Below are 21,636 nucleotides of genomic sequence, written 5' to 3' on the forward strand. Positions count from 1 at the left end.
ACTTTTCACTCCTAGTCACATAAACTGAACAAAACTGGAGAAAATTACAAAACAATGCTACAATTTTATGTAGCTATAAATTTATGTTACATAATCTCTCCTAGGCATTTCTTGCTGCTAAACACCTTTCCCTAATTGATTCACTATCTCATTCACCACAGGTTTTCCAAATCTTCTTTTCCTTCCTCAAACTCCCCATGTTCCCTCCTTATCCTCCCCCCACCAATTTCTCAGGTGAAAACTTTGCCTCATATTTCACTGAAAAAAATAAGGACATTCACCAAAATTTTTGTTTTCTCTCTTTCTCCTCATCTCATGTCACACAGATATCTTTTACCACTATCTTTTCCTTCATTCCATCTTATATAAGGGAGTGACCCTTATTCTCTGCATGCAGAAGTGATCCCAATTCATGTTTTCTCCAATAGATTGCCCCCTCTATTATTCCCACCCTTTCATTAATCTTCAAACCCTCTCAATCTATTGGTTGCTTCTCTGCTTTTTTGCAAACATGGCCCTGATTCCCCAACCTCAAAAAACCCCTCACTTGATCCATCCATCCCCACTAGCTATCATTATGTGTGTGTGTATTTATCACCTCCTCTTCAAAGGTAAATTCCATAAGAAGGCCATTTACAATCAGTGTGTTTATTTCCTTCTTAATTCTGTTAAATCTTTGCCTTTTTAACTCTTATAGTTTGACTTCCAAATCTTATCTCTCAACTGAAACTGCTCTTTGCAAAGTTACTAATGTCTTGGTTGCCAAATCTAATATTTTCTAGTCATTTCAGTCATGTCCAACTCTTCATGACCCTCTCTGGTATTTTCTTGGCAAAGATCCTCAAGTGTTTTGTCATTTTTTCCAGGTTGGTAAAGTGAGGCAAACAGGGAGAACTTTTTGAGGATCTCACAACTAGTAAATGACTAAGGGCAGATCTGCATTCAGGAAGATTTATCTTCCTGATTCTAGACCCAGCATTCCAACCACTGCACCATCTAACTGCCCACCAACAAATCTAATGACCTTTTCTCAATCTTGATCTTTCTGCAACCTATAATACAGTTAATCACCCTCTTCTCCTTGAAAATCTCTTTTCTTCACGTTTTCTTGACGCTATTTTCTCCTGGTTCTCCTTCTACCTGTTTGACTACTCCTTGTCAGTATCCTTTGCTGGAATTTCATCTATGTGATGCTCATTCACTATGGTCATTCCTTAGAGTCTTTCTTTCACACTCTTCTCTTCTCCCTCCATACTATTTTGCTTGGTGATCTCATCTGCCTCTGTGGATTCAATGATCATTTCTAAAAAGATGATTCTCCGATGTATTGCTCCATTTCCAACTTCTCTCCTAAACTCCAATCTTGCATCTCCAACTATTTATTGGATGTTTTGAAATGAAAGTCCCATAGATAGTTAAATTAAACTTAGTTATTTTCCCCCTCGTATCCTTCCATTTTCCTAATTCTATTACGTTTTAGGTCACTATCATCCTTTCAGTCACTGCGAATCACAACCCCTAGGTGTTATCCTTTGCTCATGACTCTCTCACTCTTCCACATCTAACCAGTTTCCAAGTCCTGGGAGTTTTTTCTTTGTGACATCTCTTGTAGGTACTCTATCTCACTTTTTAACATTACTACCACACTAGGGAAAATCCTCATCACCTCATACCTGATTATTGTAATAATCTTCTGGTTGACCTCCCTGCTTCAAGTCTCTTCCCACTCTTGTTGATTCTCTACTCAATTGTCAAATTGATCTTTCTAAATCAAGGGTCTGACTATGTCACTCCCTTATTTAATCAAATGTATTATCTCTCTATTGCCTATATAGTTTCAAATGGGCTTTGTGATGGATTAAATTCCTTCCCTGGACTGAAACTCTGCTCATTACCTTGAAAAGATCAGCTGGGGCAAGTACAAAACCAATGTCAATACCAGCATCAATGCTTTAAAGCAACAAGGGTGTCCTGTCATCCCAGGTAAAAAACCTTCAGTGCTATTTGTTCTGAAAAAGAACAAATGAACAATAACAGGACATGCAGCAGACATGGCTCTATACAGAGCATCACCTCAGAGGATACTCCAGTGGCCATATATACAGGATATAACCAATACACATTTTGGAAATACATAAATATCCCATAGTACAGAACACTCAATCAAAAGCGATAAGCAAAGCTAATTAACAAAACAAAACTAGCTAGTTGGAGCACTAATATTGTCATCAGACCTATCACAGAGCATTAAACATAGCAGATCATAAATCAATGTTTATTGCATGAATAAATAAAAAAGGAATGATGAAAAAGAGTATGGGAAGGGAGGACTATTCTTTTTCACTGTCTCTTAATCACAGGTTCTCTATTGCTGTGTAATGGCAAGAACCTAAGTTTTGGGGTCTAATGATTTATATAGGAAATATTGTACAAAGAATTGCCAAAGGCAAAATGAAAATCCAATATCCACTCTGGGCTCACCTCCCCAACCTGTACTTCAAGACCAGGTCTCTCTAACAGCAGTTGATCACTATTCACTTAAGAGTTTTAGGGTTAGCCCTAAGAGTCCAAGATTTATAATATGGTTACTAATAAGCCCCTATTAATGTATTTGCCATTGATTATCAGCAACCTAGCAAAGGAATTTCCTCAGAAGGTATAGTAAGAATAATTGATACAAAACATTTCTCCCAAACTGAAGGACACAATCCCCCCATCCCCCTACCAGACACAAATTCCCTAGGGGACAGAGGGCTAAAATATTTAGTAAAATGGTGGGGAGGTACACTTATAGAGAGTACATAAGACAAGGAATATCTCATAGCTTCTGGTTACTGAAAGTTCTTTTCTCTCTTCATGGATTTTTCATTAAGTTTCCTTTTGGTTTATCTTTCTCTTGGGAGCCAAGAACTGGTGTTTGTACAGGGTTCATACCATTGCTTCTCTCCATAATAGGGTTTGTAGGTGTTTCATTTGTCATCAGACATCTGTCATCAGGCTCTAGTAGCTACCATTACTGGTATATGCTTTGTGCCAGACACCATTTCCTCATTTGACAACATAAAAAGGTGTGCTTGAAGTAAGATGAGTAAGGAAACAGTATAGCAACATAATCTGAATAGGGTCTAAGAATGAGGCAAAGACCTAGATCCGGAAACACTAAGGACAAATCTCATATATCTGAACTCATAGTGATACCAGCAGTAGCATCCAAATAAATAATTGTGATGAGATAGGAATGAAAGCCAGAGGGAAAGTGATATGAAAGTGAGGTGAAGACCTAGTTTCAGGCAAAATTAATGGTAGAATTAGTAAATGACAAATTGTCAAGGTAGTATTAGAAAGAGCACTGGTCTAGGTTCAATTAGCCAACAATTTACCAGATGCCCCACTTTGATGTTTATTACTTATGTGACCTTAGGCAAACCACTTCACTAACCTGAGTCCCAGTTTATTTAACTGTAAAATGAATGGTTGTTAGATAAAGATGGCCCCTGAGGTCCCTTCTATAATCCAATGATCTCATACCTATACTTTTTTATAGCTCATTTACATAACATTATAGCAAAAAAAAAATTAGGAACCCCACATTCTCCTACACTTCAACATAAAATATATACTCATCCCTAAAGTGAGATTTATTCTCTGACTTCCCAATAATAGCAATTCCTCTCAATTCATATCTCCCTCAAAAAATCTTTCTCTTTCTTACTAGAATTTTAAATCATTGATTAAAACATGAATTCTACAGATCCACAATTAATAGGATGTGTTCTGCTATTGTGACTGTTTTGCATTTATTTTGGTAAGAAAAAAAATCACTTTGAAATTAGGAAGTATGTTTGTATTTGTATTATTAATACTTCTATTTAGCATAATTAGCTACTTCATCAAGCTTGCACACAACCTGAGATGTTTAGAAATCAGCTGCAGAAATGAACCAATCTAAACCCTCTGCAAAATTGTCCAGCTCCCTAAAGGATTACTCCAGGTGGTTCTGAGGTATAAAGTATTTCAGTTCTCACAAAAACAGCATACATGAGTTCCAATTGCTGTTAGAAATGTTTCATTAGAAAGAACAGTCATTTTGCACCATTCATTACACTGCATTTCATTTTTCTGAAAACTAACTATACTTACCATTCACTGCATAATGGTGCCTGCCTACTGTACCTTACTATAGCATTAATATTATATTGCATTCAGCAACATTTTAGGAAAATCCTTTTAGACCAATGAAACATGAGAGCATATTCAGGAAAATAGATTAAACTTCATTTACAAAAGTGAAGACAGTATCACTCCTCTTTATCCAAATAATTAATAGCACATTTTATTTAGATGGCTTAAAAATGTAATTTCAGACTCCAATGAGGCATATAAATTTTAATTGTGTCATTCCTTACTCAGACAGTATCTGAGAGATTTGACATCTGAATGATCATTGCCCATGAAAGCTATTAGAAACAGTCTGATTTAGTTGATAAAATTTGGGGCTTAATGAAGTTTGGTGAAAGCTATCCAAAAAAATACTGAAGAAAATAATATGTTAAAAACCAGTTTAAGCCTAATGGAAAAAGCAAAACAAATGGCAAATGAGGAGAAGAATGCCTTAAAAAGCAGAACTGGACAGCTGGAAAAGGAGATAAAGCTCTCTGAAGAAAATAACTCCTTCAAATACAAAATGGAACTAAAGGAAACTGATAACTTTGCAAAAAAGAAGGAAGAAATAAAACTGCCAAAAAAAGCCAAAAATTAGAAGAAAATGTGAAATATCTCATTGGAAAAACAACCAACCTCAAAAACAGATCTTGAAGAAATAATTTAAAAATTATTGGGCTATCTGAAAGCCACGACCAGGAGAAGAGCCTTGACTTCATTTTTCAAGAAATAATACAGCAAAATTGCCCTGAGATCCTAGAAGCAGAGGGTAAAAATAGAAATCAAGAGAATTCACTGGTCACTCCCTGAAAGAGATCCCAAAAGAAAAACTTCCAGAAATATTACAGCCAAATTCCAAAACTCCCAAATCAAAGAGAAAATTCTAAAAGCTGCCAGAAGCAAACAGTTCAACTACCGAGGCTATAGTCAGGATTACACAGGATCTGGCAGCATTAAGGGTTCGTAAGGATTGGACTATGATATTCCAGAAGGCAAAAGATCTTGGTTTACAACTGAGAATCAACTACCCAGCAAAACTGAACATCTTCTTTCAGGGGAAAAAGATGGACTTTCAATGAAACAGGTGGCTTTCAAACTTTCCTATTGAGATGACCAGAACTGAACAGAAAGTTTGATCTCCAAGTACAGGATTCTGGTGAACCATAGAGGGAGTGGAAGAAAGGGACTAACTATGAGGAACTTGATGATGTTGAACTCTTAGTGTTCCTGCATGGGAAGAAGATATTGATAACTCATATGAACTTTCTCATTTATAAGAGCTGTTAGAAGGAGCATATATAGACAGGGCATAGGAAGGAGTAGAATATAATGGTATGATGTGGTAAAGGGATGGAGTCAGTGGGCGATGGGGGCAAGTACTGGGAGGAAGGAAAAGGAGATGAAGAAGAAGCTGAGAGATTTCACATGAGTCAAGAAAAAAGCTTTTTTTCAATGGAGTTGGAGGGGAAGGTAAGGGGGAATCAGAAATGACTCAGGGAGGAAATGATATACACTCTTAATAGGGTGAGGAAATCTATCTTGCCCTGGAGAAGGATGGGAGGAAAGGGACGGGTTGAGGGGTAATGGGGGAGGAGGGAAGGGGGAACAAGTGATAGAAGAGAGGGAAAATCAAGGGAGAGGGTACTCAGATTCAACACATTTTTGGACAGGGCCAGAATGAAAGGAGAGAGAGAATAGAATAAATGAGAGTGGGGAGAAATAGAGTAGAGGTATAACTAGTCATAGCAACTGTGGGAAAAATATTGAAGCAACTCCTCTGGTGGACTTATGATAAAGAAAGCAACTCACCCCAGAGACAGAACCATTGAAATCTGAACACAGACTGAAGTACAATTTTTTTTTCCTCTTTCTCTCTGTTCTTGAGGTTTCTTATCTTCTTGGGCAGAGGAGGTTTATGTTTATTCTTATGTTTACTCTTATAACGTTCAATTTACATCAATGTAGAGACTGTCAGACAACCTTCTGTGGGGGGGGAGGGAAGGGGGAGGAGGGGGAAAAAGTTATAGAATTCAGAACCTTGCAAAAAATGATGGATACATATTACTATTGTATATGATTGGAAAACAAATAAAATATTGCAATCAAAAATGTAATCTGCATTATTAACATTTTTTATCAACAAATCTTAGATCTAAAAATCAACAAAATAATAAAGTCCTGATTTGTAATGATTTTCTAGGTATAAATTTAATCATTGGCTCTGAGGTCAGTGCTCTTGTCCTATGTCTCTCTACCTGCTACCAGTGAGAATATTACAAGGATGAAGGCAATGAATATGCTTGTGCTGTGTGTGAGGGTCAAGTCTAGAAATGGAATATTTAGTGCCCTTAGAAGAAAGATTAATGTCCATGGATAAGGAAAAACAAGACCACACTTCTTTAAGTTACAAGGTTTAGTTTATGTGTCTGCTTTGCAACAATAATACTCTTCTGTTCACATTTAAATTTGTGTGAAATATTGATATATATATGTATATATATACATATATATATATATAATCATCTCTCCCCTTATTCATGGAACAGAGTGCTCTAGCCTCACATCACTAATTGTCATCTAAGTTTCTCTAATTAAATATTTTGAAAGTTTCTCAAACTCAGGATATATATTTAAAAAAAAACTTATTCCCTCCCCCAACCCAATTCTCCCTTCCTCCTAACTTCCTAATACTTTTGAGGGCATCATCAATCTTCTAGTAAACTAAGCTTGCAATCTGGTTGTCATCTTCAACTACTCAACCTCATTAAATGCATATGTACCTCCACTAGTAAATTGTGTTATTTCTATAGTTTTCCTGTATGTCTTCTGCTCTTCACTCTCTATGTCTCTATCACCCTGGTGCAGGCTCATCACACTTCACTTGGACAATTGGAATAGCCTTCTTGTTTTTCCTTGCCTCTAGTCTCTCTTCCCTTTAATCCATATCACTGTCTGCAGGTATTTTACCTAAAAAATCTTAGGCAGTTTGGAGTTGAAACTTTTGTCCTCCCTCCTTTAGGGTCCTACAATTTATCCTTTCCCTATATATTTTTCTTTTTCCACTGCCTAGTATTGAGCCTTACAAATAATGGATTCCTGTACAATGCTATTGATTGAATTTCATCATCTCAAATAAATGAGATAGTTCCAGGTGATCTCAAAGATCTCTAAAAAGCCATAAGATTCTTCTCTTCTTCATACCAGGTACCTTTGTTTTTTGAGGGAATAACAATTTTGGATTGTAATTTTTGCATAGTCAAAAAACAATAATAGCACTATTAGTTCAGCATCTTCTCACAATGACTGCTTATTGCAATAAGTAGAAAGGGAATGTAATCCTCAATGTGGCATTTAGTAATGAGATTCACATCTGTTTGCTCCATTTTCTTCACTAATGTTCAAATACACTTTTTCAGCATAATTGATCTCACATCATAATTATGCCATCAGGCAACACCATTAAATGTGAACACTATCATTATCATTATTATTCACTGAAAATATATCATCAAATATTGTCCCAGGTCTCCAAAATTACATGACCAGTAATAGGGTTTTTTTGTATAATTCAGACAAGAATTTCATGGAAAATTCATTTTAAAAGGTTTGAAGCAAACCATGTATAGTAAAAAGCAGTCCAATTTGGAGTTGACAAGGTACCAAACATTGCCCAATATATTGCATCCCACTACATGCAGGCTAAAAGTTAAATCCTTCAAATTGAACTTTATTATTATTTTTTGAACAAGCTTCTTGGAAGCCATTCATGCTAGGCACACATATGCAGTTCTACACAATTACTAAGTAACTACTATTTGCTGAGAACTACAGAAAGTGGAGGAGACTTGACCCCTCACTTTCAAAAGCATTTAAAATAAACTACTAGGGATGACAAACAGATGGACAAATAATTATAATGCAGAATTAAATATAGTTGCATTAGAAAGGAATAAATAAACAAACTTCTATGTCAGAGGAAAGAGGAAATAAAGATCATTTTTTTTTTGTCTAGGTTGGAGGGGGAATCAAGAGAATTTGAGCTATATCTTAAAGGATGTATAAGATTTCCATAAGCAAAGATGCAAGGGTATAGACTGATATGAGTCAAATCTGTCACTCACAAAATGAAATGAAAGCTTGAGGAAATAATTGTTAGCATTTATATAACCCTTGAAGGTTTTGCATTATCTAATAGTACTTGAAGGCTGCACATGATATCCAATTTGATCCTTATAATGATACTGTAAGGTAGGTACTATTGTTATCTGTTTTTATAGATGAGAAAAGTGAGGCAGATAAAAAAAATAAGCAACTTTCCCAGGCTCACATGGCTAGTAGCACCTGTTCTGGATTTGAACTCAGGTATCCCTGAGTCCAGCTCTAGTGCTCCATCTACTTAGTCACCTGATATATGTAGAGAAGGAGGAGTAGTCCAGGTTCACTAAAGTATATTATAAATGTTAGACTAAAAAGTTTTCTAACTTATTTGGAAGGTGTCCTTAAGCTAGAGAAGGAAATAGAAAACCACTTGAAGAAAATCCAAAGATACTAGAATGGTTGGGAATTTCTTTCCTTCTTCAGTTTATTTTACAGATGAGGCAACTTGAGCCCAATGGGGTTAATTGATTTGCCCAGGGTCACATAGCTAATAAGTATTTCAGGCCAAATTTGAAACCAGAAAGATCAATGTGTCTGACTTTCAGGCCCAGAACTTTATCCACCTTGCTGTACCAGAAGGTATCCTATTATTCCAAGAGAATGAAAGTATTGGCATCTCAAGAAATAGTCCACAAATATACCATCATAGATCTAGAAGTGGAAGAGACCTTAGAGGTCATCTAGTCCTGCTTGCTTCTTTTACATATAAGGAAAGTAAGACTCAGAGATCAAATGATTTGCCTACATTTATACAGGTTGTGATAGGGGCAAGACTTGAACTCAGGAGAATTTTGAAACCAAATGAACTAGAATTTGGAACCAGAAGAGACAAAAGGTCATCTAGTGAAGAAACATGGCTAGGATAGCACAGGTTATAATCAGCAGAATCTTATTTACATTAAAGTCTTTTAAATGTAGGTGGCAATTCTAAGATGTTAAACCAACTGAGGCAGGGAATGAATTTTTAATTTAACAAAGGCTAGAGGTCATTTTAAAAGAGGAGATAATTTTAACCACATCAATTAGAAAACTATCTTGTGCAAGCAGCCACATTAACAAGGTCACCAGATCCATTTCTTTGAAATCACAGTGTTTCTGATTCCATAGCAGAGCCACATCCTGGCAGTAGCTGTTTTTATTGAAGCAGTCTTCTCACCATAAAGCTTCCTTTTATAAAATATTGTCCATCTAGGTGTTATGGTAGATTAATTGTCAACTTTAGGAAAGCAATTTATTTTCTCTGATGATAAATGAAATTAGAAGATTAAATAAATTTCCACCTATTAGAAGCATGACTCACAGGTTAACCTTGGGAACTCAAGGCCTGTCTAAGGAACTCTCTATGGATCCCTTTGGAGAAGCAGAAAAATATTTGATGGAGTTGATTTTCCTAGAGGCACAAAGGCAAAAAAACATTTCAAAAGAGATTTTGTCACTTCATTTTTTATTGCCCATAAGATCACTATGAGGCATTGTAGTCCAGAGGAAACAGAACTGCATTTGAAATCATAGGATCTGATTTGAATCTTGCCTCTGCCATTATCTATGTGACTTTGGACAAGACATTTAATTTCTTCAGGTCTCAGTTTCCTTATCTACAAAATGAAGGTTTAAATATTTACTATGACCACTTCTTGTTTCTGTAAGATAATTGCAGAATTTGTGCTTATTTGTTGCAGAATATCAAGAAGCAGAGAAATGTTAGGCAGAAGAAGGCAGCAAGCTATAGATAAGGGGTGCCTAAGTGGTGCAATGGATAGAGTACTGGTGCAGGAGTCAGGAGTACCTGAGTTCAAATCCAGTCTCAGACACTTAATAATTACCTAGCTGTGTGGCCTTGGGCAAGCCACTAAACCCCATTGCCTTGCAAAAACCTAAAAAAAAAAAGATATAGTTGATAGAAAAGTTGACTTGGAGTCAAGAACATCTGGATTAGATACAACTTAGTTGTGTGATCTTGGACTAGTCACTTAACTTCTCCATGACTTGAAGGTTGAACTTGACTGTTAGGATCTCTCCCAGTTCTAAATCTATGATCCAATGAAATCGACAAGATTATCTGAACCAAGGTAGCACATGCACTATTGCACAGTAACTCTAATGTAAAGGAAGGATAGCCAAAAATATGTTGGAAAATGTGGATCAGGTTTGAGGGGGAAAAGAAGGAAAAAGCTTACAGACTGCTAGAAAATCTATATATTACCCATGTACCACAAATACTTTCCCCTAGAAGAGTGTCTGAAAGTATTAGACACAATAAAGCATATAACTTAGCTAAAATGAAGTTAACTATATCTTAACAGACAGGAAATGACTAATTAGTGCTGTAGGAATAGTATTCTGGAGAAAGAAATGGCAAATCACTCCAGTATCTTTGCCAAGGATATCCCAAATTGGGTCACAAAGAGTTGGACAGTTCTGAAAAATGACTGAACAAACAACAAAAAGAAATATATCAGTGCAAGTAAGATCCTCATCTAGTTAACATAAAAGTTAAAGTCAATCCCAAATTGAAAGATTATGATAAGCCTTTATAATTGTAATTGTTTCCCTCTGATTTTTTTTTCAAATGCTCTCAAAAAAGGGGAGAAGAGGACTAAAAGTATTGTCCTTGATTTTTTTTTCCAATTCCTATAATTGTTTGGCCAGTGTAATTTAGCTATAAGACAAGTCAGGCAACATGTATTTATTAAGATTTTATTATAGTGGCAACTAAGTGGCAAAGTGGATTAGAGCTCCGATGCTGGAGTCATGGGAACCTGAGTTCATATCTGACCTCATATACCTAATCCTTACTTAGCTGTGTGACCTTGGGCAAGTCACTTAGCCCCACTGCCTTGCAAAAAAAAAGACTTTATGATGTGTAAACTGGAGGACTTTTTTGAGTTATTGAGGAAATGGCCATTTGCAAGGAAAATAATTCAAGGAACATCACTAGATATGTTAGCTATTCTTGGGGCTAATCCAGTGGCACAAAATCAGAAATTTATTTTGATCAATTTTGGAGCCAGGAAGACATATCTAAAGATATTGGTATAAAAACCTGCCAGTGGAAGGAGGCACAGAAATTTTGGAAATGTACCTATTATCATGATGATTATATGGCTTATTTAGGAGGGCCCCTTGGAAGTAAGTATGAACAGTATTATCCATTTGTTGAAAACTGGGAAACTATGTTCCTGAAAGACCAGGACATTATTGGATTTGTAGGACCATTGCCTATACCCATTTGTCCAAAGGGTTGGTCAGGGAGTTGTTATCTAGACTTAAGGGTATACTTCTACTACATGGGCACAGGATGGGAGCTGAAGCTATGAAACCCCAATTTATATCCTGATTTGATTCTAAGCTATAGTGGAAATTTTGCCAGTTAGACAGCTTGCTGGCTGGCTAAACCATGCAAACAAATCTGTTGATTGGAGGAGGAGTTTGTGGTAAATTGAATCTATCAAGGCAGATGTCAATAGGCAAGTAGTGAAAAAACAGCAGAAAGTTGACATGTGCCCCTGCATAAACCTGGAAAATAGGACAGGTCCATGTCTTTGATAATGAGGAAGTAAAAATCTTGATAGAAGAAAAAGTCAGCAGTCATGTCAATAATAAGGATTGTGATTAAAGCACGGACTCACTAATAAGGTGTGGAACCCCAAATTCTTATTATAAAAGAAAAGGGGGAATTGTAAGGAAAATGTGGGTGTTTGGGTTCCACAAGAATGTGAAGGGAGGATTGATAGTTTACATTACAAAGACTAGGGTCTGCTTATATTGCTGCCTATGGGCAGGTACTGAATTTAGAAAAAAGATTAAGTCTCCATTTGATCAAAAACTGATGAGATTGCCCCATCTGTATAATTTAAACGAGAATCTTGACCTCTTTAGCCATGCTCAGGGAGATCTATCTATTCTTCTTCTTCATTAGTATATTAGTATGAGCAGGACAGAGGAAATGTATAGGAACCAACCTATCAATTAGATTTAAAACCCCAGCCTATGATTGGCACAAGGGAGCAGGAACAAAACCTTTCAAACTGCATAAAAGACCTTCCATTCTAGAATTTCTTACCCTTCTCTCACAACATGAAAGTGGTGTGCCATTTTGTCAATAAAAAGTCATAAAAACCAGACACTATCCTGAACTCTGGGAATATAAATACAAACAAAAAGAAAGATAGCTCCAGCCCTCAAGGAGATTACACACTAATGGAAGAAAATAAAAATAAATGGAAGCTAAAAAGGAAAGCTGGGGAGAGGAAGGTACTGAATGAGCAATCATGATGGAGAAGTCTGTATCTCAGTAAAAGAAACAAAGAGATAACTGATTTGAGTGCATCCTCAAATAAAGTTCTAGGAAGAATCATCCCATCAGAGGGAAAGGTTTCAGAAAAAGAGGGTACTTCTAAGTTGTGATCTACAGAATACCAAACCTCATAATAAAAAAACCTAGATATTGAATATATAATCTGTGTGTCAAGTCAACAGTTAAACTGGTTTAGAACAAAATTTCATGTTAAAAGCAAAAGAAAAAAGTGGCAGAGAAACCGGAATCCTTCATAAACTATCAAGAAAACAAATCTACAGAAAACTTGATGTGAGATCCAATTGAACCACATCCTACTAAAAGTAGATGAAATTGGCAAACAAAAGAAAAAAAAGAAAAAAGAAAACATATTCTTCAATGTTTCCATCAAGATCTATTTTTAATGACGGTGCAATAACCATCACATTTTGATTCTCAATTCCCTCTCTGTTATATGTACAGTATGAAGAAGTTTAAAATAGTATGTCAAAATAAAGAAGCAAAAAGCAACTGAATAAAACCAATTATACATAGAGTAAATCTATGCTGGTGGGGGTGAATAAATTTTGAAATAACTAAAGGATCATTTTATAAGATATCTCAAGAAAGAGAAGATTCCAATAAAATGGGAATGGGTAATCACTGACAATATCATTACCTTCAAAAGAAGCAATTGAAAGAGTATTACTAAAATTGATTAAGTTACTTACTTTTTAAATTTTCATGAAATTTTAAAGAGAATGATCTATAGAGATACTGAATATCTTGAATGATTTTAGCAATCTTAGGAAAAACAATTCCAAATCCCTAATAATAAAAAACAACTCAAAAGTTCTACTTCACACAAAAAAAAATTGGCAAAGATAACCAAAAAAATGCAAATAGTCAATGATGGAGGGAGGTTGTGAAAAAATAGACATATTAGTATAGATGGAGCTGTGAACTGATTCAGCTAAGTTGGAAAAAAAAATCTGGTATTGTGCAGAAAAAATGCAAATTATCGATACTTTTTGATTCAGCAATCTATGTCAAGGAGGAAAAATTTAGAAAGAAAAGCCTTCTATATACCAAATCATTTATGATATCACTTTTGTACTGGCAAAGACATAGTAACAAACTAGATGCCCATCAACTGGAAAATGACTACACAAATTATCATACCTGGAATATTGCTCAGCTGTTAGAACTCATGAATATGAAGACTACAGAGAAGTAAGAAGTCATTTATGAATTGATTCAGTGAAGAACCAGGAAAACAAAATGCACAATTACTTTAACAATGTCACTGGAAGGAATTAAAGCAAGAATACCAAAAACAAAAACCCTGAATATTTTATATAATGACCAACAAATGACCCTAGAAAAAAAGATAAAAAAAAATACCTCCTCCACCTCCTTGTGGAAGTAGGTGTCTATGAGTGTGGAGAACTATATATATACTATCAGACAGTTAATGTCTTGGTTAGTTTTTCTGAACTGCTTTTCTTTATGTCTTTTCTATTCTTTGTTATAGTGATGAGTCTCTGGGTATGGAAAAGAGAGTAGATATATTGAGAAATGAATGTGATTCAAAACCAAAACCTACTGAAAAAATATTATAAAATAATTTTTGTGATCAAAATATGAGAAAATCATACTTTTGCAAATGATTCTACACTAAGGATTACATGTTTATATAAACAAAATTGATAGACAAGTAAAAAGAAAATAGAGGATTACTATGTTTCTTGTTTGCTGGTTAATTTTTTAACTTGATAGAATAAAACACCCTTAAAAACTCTTAGTTAGTAAAGTGTTTATTATGCATAATGTTAAAAATCATATAAGATGACTTGATAAATGCAATCACAAGATTACCTCTGTTCAGGGACCCTTTGTTTTTCACCATGAATTGAGTAATAAAAAAGAAAAGTGATTGCAGGGTGGCTAGGTGTTGCAGTGGATAGAGCACTGGCCCTGGAGTCAGGAGAACTGAGTTCAAATCTAACCTCAGACACTTAATTATTACCTAGCTGTGTGGTTTTGGGCAAGCCACTTAACCCCATTCACCTTGCAAAAAAAACCTTAAAAAAAAGTACTTGCCACAGACATAGAGATTGTCTAGTGCAAGTTCAAATGAAAATTAGATTCACTAAAATTAGTGAAGTCCTCCATTCATTGCTATTTTCTGGTGATAATGTGCTGATTAAACCCACAGTATAGAACTCTTTCAATATGAACCAGGTTTATGCAAAAGAGATCTGCCTAAGGATCAATATAGTAAAAGCTAGATGGATCAAAAATGTTTTATTTTCTTAAACTATGAAATGCAGTTGAATACAGTTATTTGAGTTAGTCCATCATTACAAATCTGGAGTACTCACTGCAGATGGACAGTGGGTTGGACCAAATATTGAAAATGAAGAATATAAAAACCATATATTCTAATATATAAAGTGGTACACTTGAAATCAGAAAGTTGTGGGTTTCGAATTCTTCTCTGACACTTACTAGTAGTGTAGCCATGAGCAAATTGCTTAACCTCTGAACCTCCATTGATTCATCTGTAAAGGGATAATATTACCTGCAGGAATTACTTCACAAGTTTACTGTGAGAACAAAGTGAACTACTCCATAACCTTAAAGAGAGTTATATGCATCAGTTATTGATGCATTTGAAGAACATTGAAGAGGTTTCAATCGTCCCAGGAGCTGTTCCCTAACACCAAAACATACCTCAAAATACATGTAGTTCAACCATTATTTTATATATGAGGAAACTGAGATTCAGGGAGGTCAAATGCTTTATTCATAGTCATAAAACTGTGTTAGTGATTAGATCCAAAATCTGTCTTTCTTGACTTCTAGCCCTCTAACATGCTTAAGTGTGCACTAGAAGGTGATATGTGCTCTACTGGGGTCTAATTTTAAGTTGATTAGTCTTTTAATCAGAGGCAAGGTCCTTCTTTCCTTTTTTGAAAGACTTCTAACTTTACTTGATAATTCTGCTATGGCAGGGTGGGAAACTTCTGCCATATTGTTGTGGTGCAGGGAGAGACTTGAAATTCAAAAAATCTAGAAGTTTTTTAAGGGTCAATTAATTAAATGTTTGACCAAATATAGCCCAAGAATGGTGTTATATTCAAATGATCCTAGGCAGAAAAATGTTCCTCACTCCTGCTCTATAGGGATAGATTGCAATTTAGCCATGTCAACTCTTTCTGGGCAATTCTTGCTCAGTCTTTCCATAAATCCTTCCTTCATAGAAGGTCCATCCAACACCCTAGAGAACTTTTTCTTTTCATAGTCTTTGTCTGACAATGTTTTGTTATTCTTTGATTTCTGACCTCTCTTTCACTCTTGGAATTAATTTCTTGACTCACCCAGATCTAAGAAGAAGCATCATTGCTTGGGTTATTTAGACATTTGGTTTTCACATTGTTCGTGAGAGGGACTTGTTATCAGCTTTGAATTCTTTCATTAGAGGAAAATTATTTAATTCTAAATTAGAGATAAGGAAAGACAAAGATAAATTATTATTTTTGAGAAAAGTCTGGAAACACAATTTAACATGGAAGAATTATAGTTTGACTTACACTGAATTACTCTGTTGATGAATCACTCCATTATTAAGATCAGATCCTTTGGTAGGGTAGTATCTGAAGTGAGACTATGAGGAAGAAGCACTAAAGAGAGGGGACTAGAACACTAGAGACATATTTGACAGGTCTAACCCTGGCTATAATCCTTCTCAGAAAATCTGACCTATACTGAGTTTTGTGACCTGTATAACAACGAAATATTATTACAAACAAGGAAGCAGGGCAATTGATCTGAAGAGCAGGAAGGTATTATCTGCTGTTAGTTACCCACATGAGGTAATCAACATATCCCTTACCCTGAGGCTTCCGGAATGATGATAAAAGCAGAATTTCTTGTCTGGTATTAGATAAATCTAAATGTTAGATCCAGCAAATGAACTTGCTTTTGAAATAATGACTTATATCTACATTGATAAGATTTGCAAAAAAAAAAGCTTCCTCAAGCAGAGTACAATTAAAGTTATTCCAGTTTTGCAGAAGAGGAAACTGATTCTACAATAAACTGATTCTCAAGGAAGTAAAGTAAGAAAGTTAGATAAGGCCTTATTGCTGCATTTAATATGCTTGCACATGTATAACATATCAGATAACATGTTCTAGTGGTGAGAAAGGAAAGAAGGGAGGGAGGGAGAAAATGTTGAACTATATAAATCTAACAAAAAATTAATATTAAAAACTATTTTATATTTAACTGGGAAAAAAATAAATTTATCTTTAAAAAAAGTCCAAGATAAAAAAGACCTTGTTGCAAGAGCATCTGTGGAGTTTGGTTACCCAACTAACTTCCCCAATGTGTCTCTATGTATGCTATCTTGTATTGTGTGTCCCTTGGAAAAGTTTCATGCACTGTGCTGCTTAACGTCTTAGGGATATATTCAGAAGGACTGTCTAGTATCAACCTTGACACCTTCTGTGTCATACCCAGTCCTCCTACGTCTTTGCCTCTATTCCTGGACACTGAAAGCCTTAACTAGAATTATAACCTAGAATGCATGTTGCATGTAGAGAATTGTGCTCACCTTAGAGATATAAAGTTTAGATAACTTTTACAAGCTCATTCAATTTACCAGTAGGAGGATATGACACATATACAAATTACCATAGTAAAAAAATGTCTAAGTAAATCAGAGAGAGGAAAACAAAATGTAATGGGTAATGGGAATATATAAATAGGGATAAGCAATATATGCAATAATATGCATCAATAATGTAAACAATAGACTGTATTTCAAATGATATTTAATATTTTCAGGTATAGGATCAGTCTACATGAATTCTGACCTAAAAATAAATTCAGAGACATAAATTCTGTTTTAGATTTTAATGTCTTTCCTTAACCTGTGGGGTGAACTATAAGAAGGAACTTTAGAATCCTTCAGTCTCTCTAGGTATTGAATAGTAGATAATACTGACCATTTCATAGTGCTATTGGAAGAATTCATAATAATCAACACAGTTTGGAATCAGGATGCTTGCTAATGAGGTAATTAAACTCTATGGATGATTAGCAGTAAAACTCTATGGATGATTAGCATGTGAGTATCTTAGATCATCACATCACAAATTGGAAAGATCAGTGCACTTCTTTCATGGTAAATGAACAGTGGATAGAGGAAGGAAAACCCTAGAGTTAAGTGGATTATCTTTAACATTTTATATAGATAGATATAGATATAGATATAGAGATAGAGATAGAGACAGAGACAGAGACAGAGACAGAGATAGAGATGTAGATATAATTACAAAATTACTGATTTTGGGGGGCAAGGCTATGGGGTTAAGTGACTTGTCACATAGCTAGAAAGTATCAAATGTCTGAGGCAGGATTTGAATTCAGGTCTGTCTACTTTATCCACTACACCACCTAATTGACCCATTGATGAGCTTTTTAAAGCATTAAATTTCCCTCAATTAAAGGAGAGATACATACATTTAGTATTGAATTGTTACTCTCGATTAATTTCATAAAATGAGTTCAAGAAAAATATTTTTAAAATATGAGATGAGTAACTAATGGTGACTGATCAATAAACATTTTTAATTTCTTATTATGGACCAGACAGACCCTGTGCTAAGTATTAGGGAAACAAAGAAAAGCAAAAGATATTGCCTGTGCTTGAGGAGCTCACAATCTGATCAGCTGATTGATCTCTTCCATTTTGGAAATAATAGATAAATGCTGGGAAAGGAATATCCTATACCACAGACCTCCTTAGTTTATCAAATTTTCAATCAATTTAATGGATCTGGGATTCTTCCACCAATGCAGATTGCAATAAATTCTCTGATTCTATTTGTTGTTATCATTTTTCAGTCATGCCCAACTCTGTTACCTCATTTGGGGTCTTCTTGGCAAAGATACTGAAGTGGTATGCTGTTTCCAACTCCAGTTCATATTAGAGATGAGAAAACTTAGGGAAACAGGGTAAAGTGATTTGCCTAGTGTCACACAACTAGTTAGTGTTTGAGACCTGATTTTAACTCATGAAGATGTCTTCTTGATTCCAAGTCTTGTGTCCTATCCACTGTGTCACCATTTTACTTCCACGTCCTGCCAAAATTCTCCATTAAATAAATTCTTATGCAACATGCTAGACTGTCTTGCATATCTTTTCATTGATATCATTGTAGAAGACAATATTTCTATCTTTATCTCTCATTTTTGATACATGCCTAGATATCTCCTTTTATGGTAACATGTGCTTACTTCATTCCTCATCTGATGCATATCATAGTTAGAAAAAAATAATAAAGCCAACTCACATCCATCATGTACTTCATCCTTGCCTTTTGGATTGCCTATAGTCTTCTGAGATTGGGGAAACATATGATTCTAGTCATAAAGCATTACTAGGGGGAATATTGATATTTACAAGGATATGATATATACAGGAATATGGGGAGAGGGAAATGTTCCAGAATATCTTGGGATCATTGAAAATGTAACTCAGTCTCCCAAATGCTATTCATCAATTTTTAAACACTAAAGTAACTTAAATGAGAAATATGCATATGAAACTTATTTTTTAAATGCCTTAATTTTACCCTCCAGTGGTGTCTCTGCAATAAAGTTATGCCTTTGACTTACTTAATCACAAGAATTTTTTTCATTGTAGTATTTTGAAAATATCAAACTAAAAGGCATTTATAGAATAACTTAAAAGATAAACTGAAGATGGATCAAAATGATGGAAGTTATAAAAAATACATCATATATTTTAATTTTTAGCTGTATGGTAGTTTGATTTTTAAATTGATAAATTATTTAAAGTTTTTAAAGCTAAAAATTTTAAAGCTAAATCTCTGAGACCAGATGTTTTCATTTCAATCAATTTGAGTACATTTGTAGCACAGTCAAATTTTTCACTTCTACAAATTTTGATGTGACCAAAAAGAAGTACTATAATTTTAATATAATAATAGTAAAATTAGCATTTATATAGTGCTTTAAAGTTTGCAGAACACTTTACAAATATTTCCTCATTTTTTCCTCACAGAAATCCTGTAAGATATTACTCCCATTTTATCTGTCATAATTGCATCTATGGACTAATTCAAAAGACTGTCCATTCAATTGCATATTATAGTCTCATTATATATGATCTTGTTTTCAGTTAAGCCAAGAAAGGTTGATTCTGCAAAACCGACATTTGAGGGCATAGGTCAGAAGAAGTTTCAGAAAGGGATATGCCATTAAATGTTTAACAATTGGCTTCTTCAGGAAAAAAACATATTAACATTTCAAATTAAATTTATTAACATTTTCCCTTCCCTTTGAGATTAGACAGTCAAAAAAAACAAACAAAAACAAAACCTAATACATTAAGCTCTGGTTTATAGAACATTAACAACCGTTTCTCAGGAGACACTTTGGGCCATAGAATTTATCTGGTTCCAGTTGACAATGGCAGGAATAACAGAGTACCAATCATCTTCTAACCTTGTGAAGAAAGAGAATTTTTTTTAAGCTTTCCTACCCCCCCAAGCATAATTTTAATCAAATTGTTCATTCCATGTTTACAAAAGAAACTTTATTAAAGAAAGGTTTAAAAAAAGATATCTATGCACATAATATGATTAGATCATCCTTAAATCAAGTCATCAGGAATTTGTTGAAAACTTATATGCACTGTGTTAACTGCTGAGATACAAATACAGTTATACTTTTCATAGCAAGGTGTTTAGTGGTGCATTGACCCCATGATATGAAAAATCTGAGTAAAAATTTTTGACCCTCCTTTCCTATCAGAGAAGAGGTCTGAATTTTTTATTTTTCCTTGATGGAGTGTTTACAATAATATACATACATACATACATATTTGCATACATGCTTAAATATTTAAATGCATTTCTGATTTTCTTCACTTTTTCTGTGTCATCTGATGGACCTTCTTCACATGTCATCTGTGGCATCCACAAAACTTGTCCAAAGTTTCCATTTAATTTCTTTTGTTGACCTTTGATACGTCCAAATTGCAATGAGGAAAGTCTTGATGTGGTAGGGATAAGTGTAAAAGCATACGGAAAGACATTCCCTTCCCTCAAGTAACTTATATTCTAATGAGGAAAGACACATAAAAGGAAACTGGAAAGCTAGGGTAGGGGAAGGAAGTTGGACAGGATAGAGAGATATGAAGTTACTTGGTATAGGAGAGGGGCATGATAGAAAGTCAGGAGTGAAAACTGGAGAGGAATGAAGAAAGGGTTGGCTTGAGAATTTTACTTAAAATGGAGGTCCTTGGAGAAAATATTTCGTCAAAGGGAAAAGTTATAGGGTAGAGGGCACTTCCAACATGTGAAGTCCAGGGTTGTAGGGTAGATGTTTCTATAGCATAGTGGAGAAAAATCCTAATTTTAAAGTACTCCTTTTGCTTTAGGAACTCTTTATTTTTTTTAACCCTAGGTATGGTCAGAATTCAATATTATTATTATAATTATTCAAAAACACTTTTGAGGTCTTATGGCTCTTTGTATGAAGTTTACTTTAAACATGATAATTTGTAAAAGGAAAATATATTGGAAATTTTGGTAGTAGAATTATTCTATATAGTAGTTAACAAAAACAAAAATGAAACAGTATACACCCTCAAGGAGCTTGATGATGATGCTTGTCCTTCATTCCTGAAGAAGACCATGACATCAGGTAGGTCATGTCATGATAAGCACATAAATTGGATTTGAATGAGAGGGAACAGTGCTATGTTAAGTCACCAGTCTCACTTATTCAGCCACAACCATCTAGGTCCAGTGGCCAGATATTAAGGAGCTTACATTTTGGAAGGAAAGACATACACTTATTTTGTTTTTGTTCTGTCCTGTCTGACTCTTCATGACCTCATTTTGTTGTTTTCTTGGCAGAAATACTAGAGTGCTTTGTCATTTCCTTCTTGAGCTCATTTTACAGATGAAGATCTAAGGCAAACAGGGTTAAGTGACTTG

Source organism: Macrotis lagotis, chromosome 4 (genome assembly GCF_037893015.1).
Source record: "Macrotis lagotis isolate mMagLag1 chromosome 4, bilby.v1.9.chrom.fasta, whole genome shotgun sequence".
Classification (NCBI taxonomy): domain Eukaryota; kingdom Metazoa; phylum Chordata; class Mammalia; order Peramelemorphia; family Peramelidae; genus Macrotis; species Macrotis lagotis.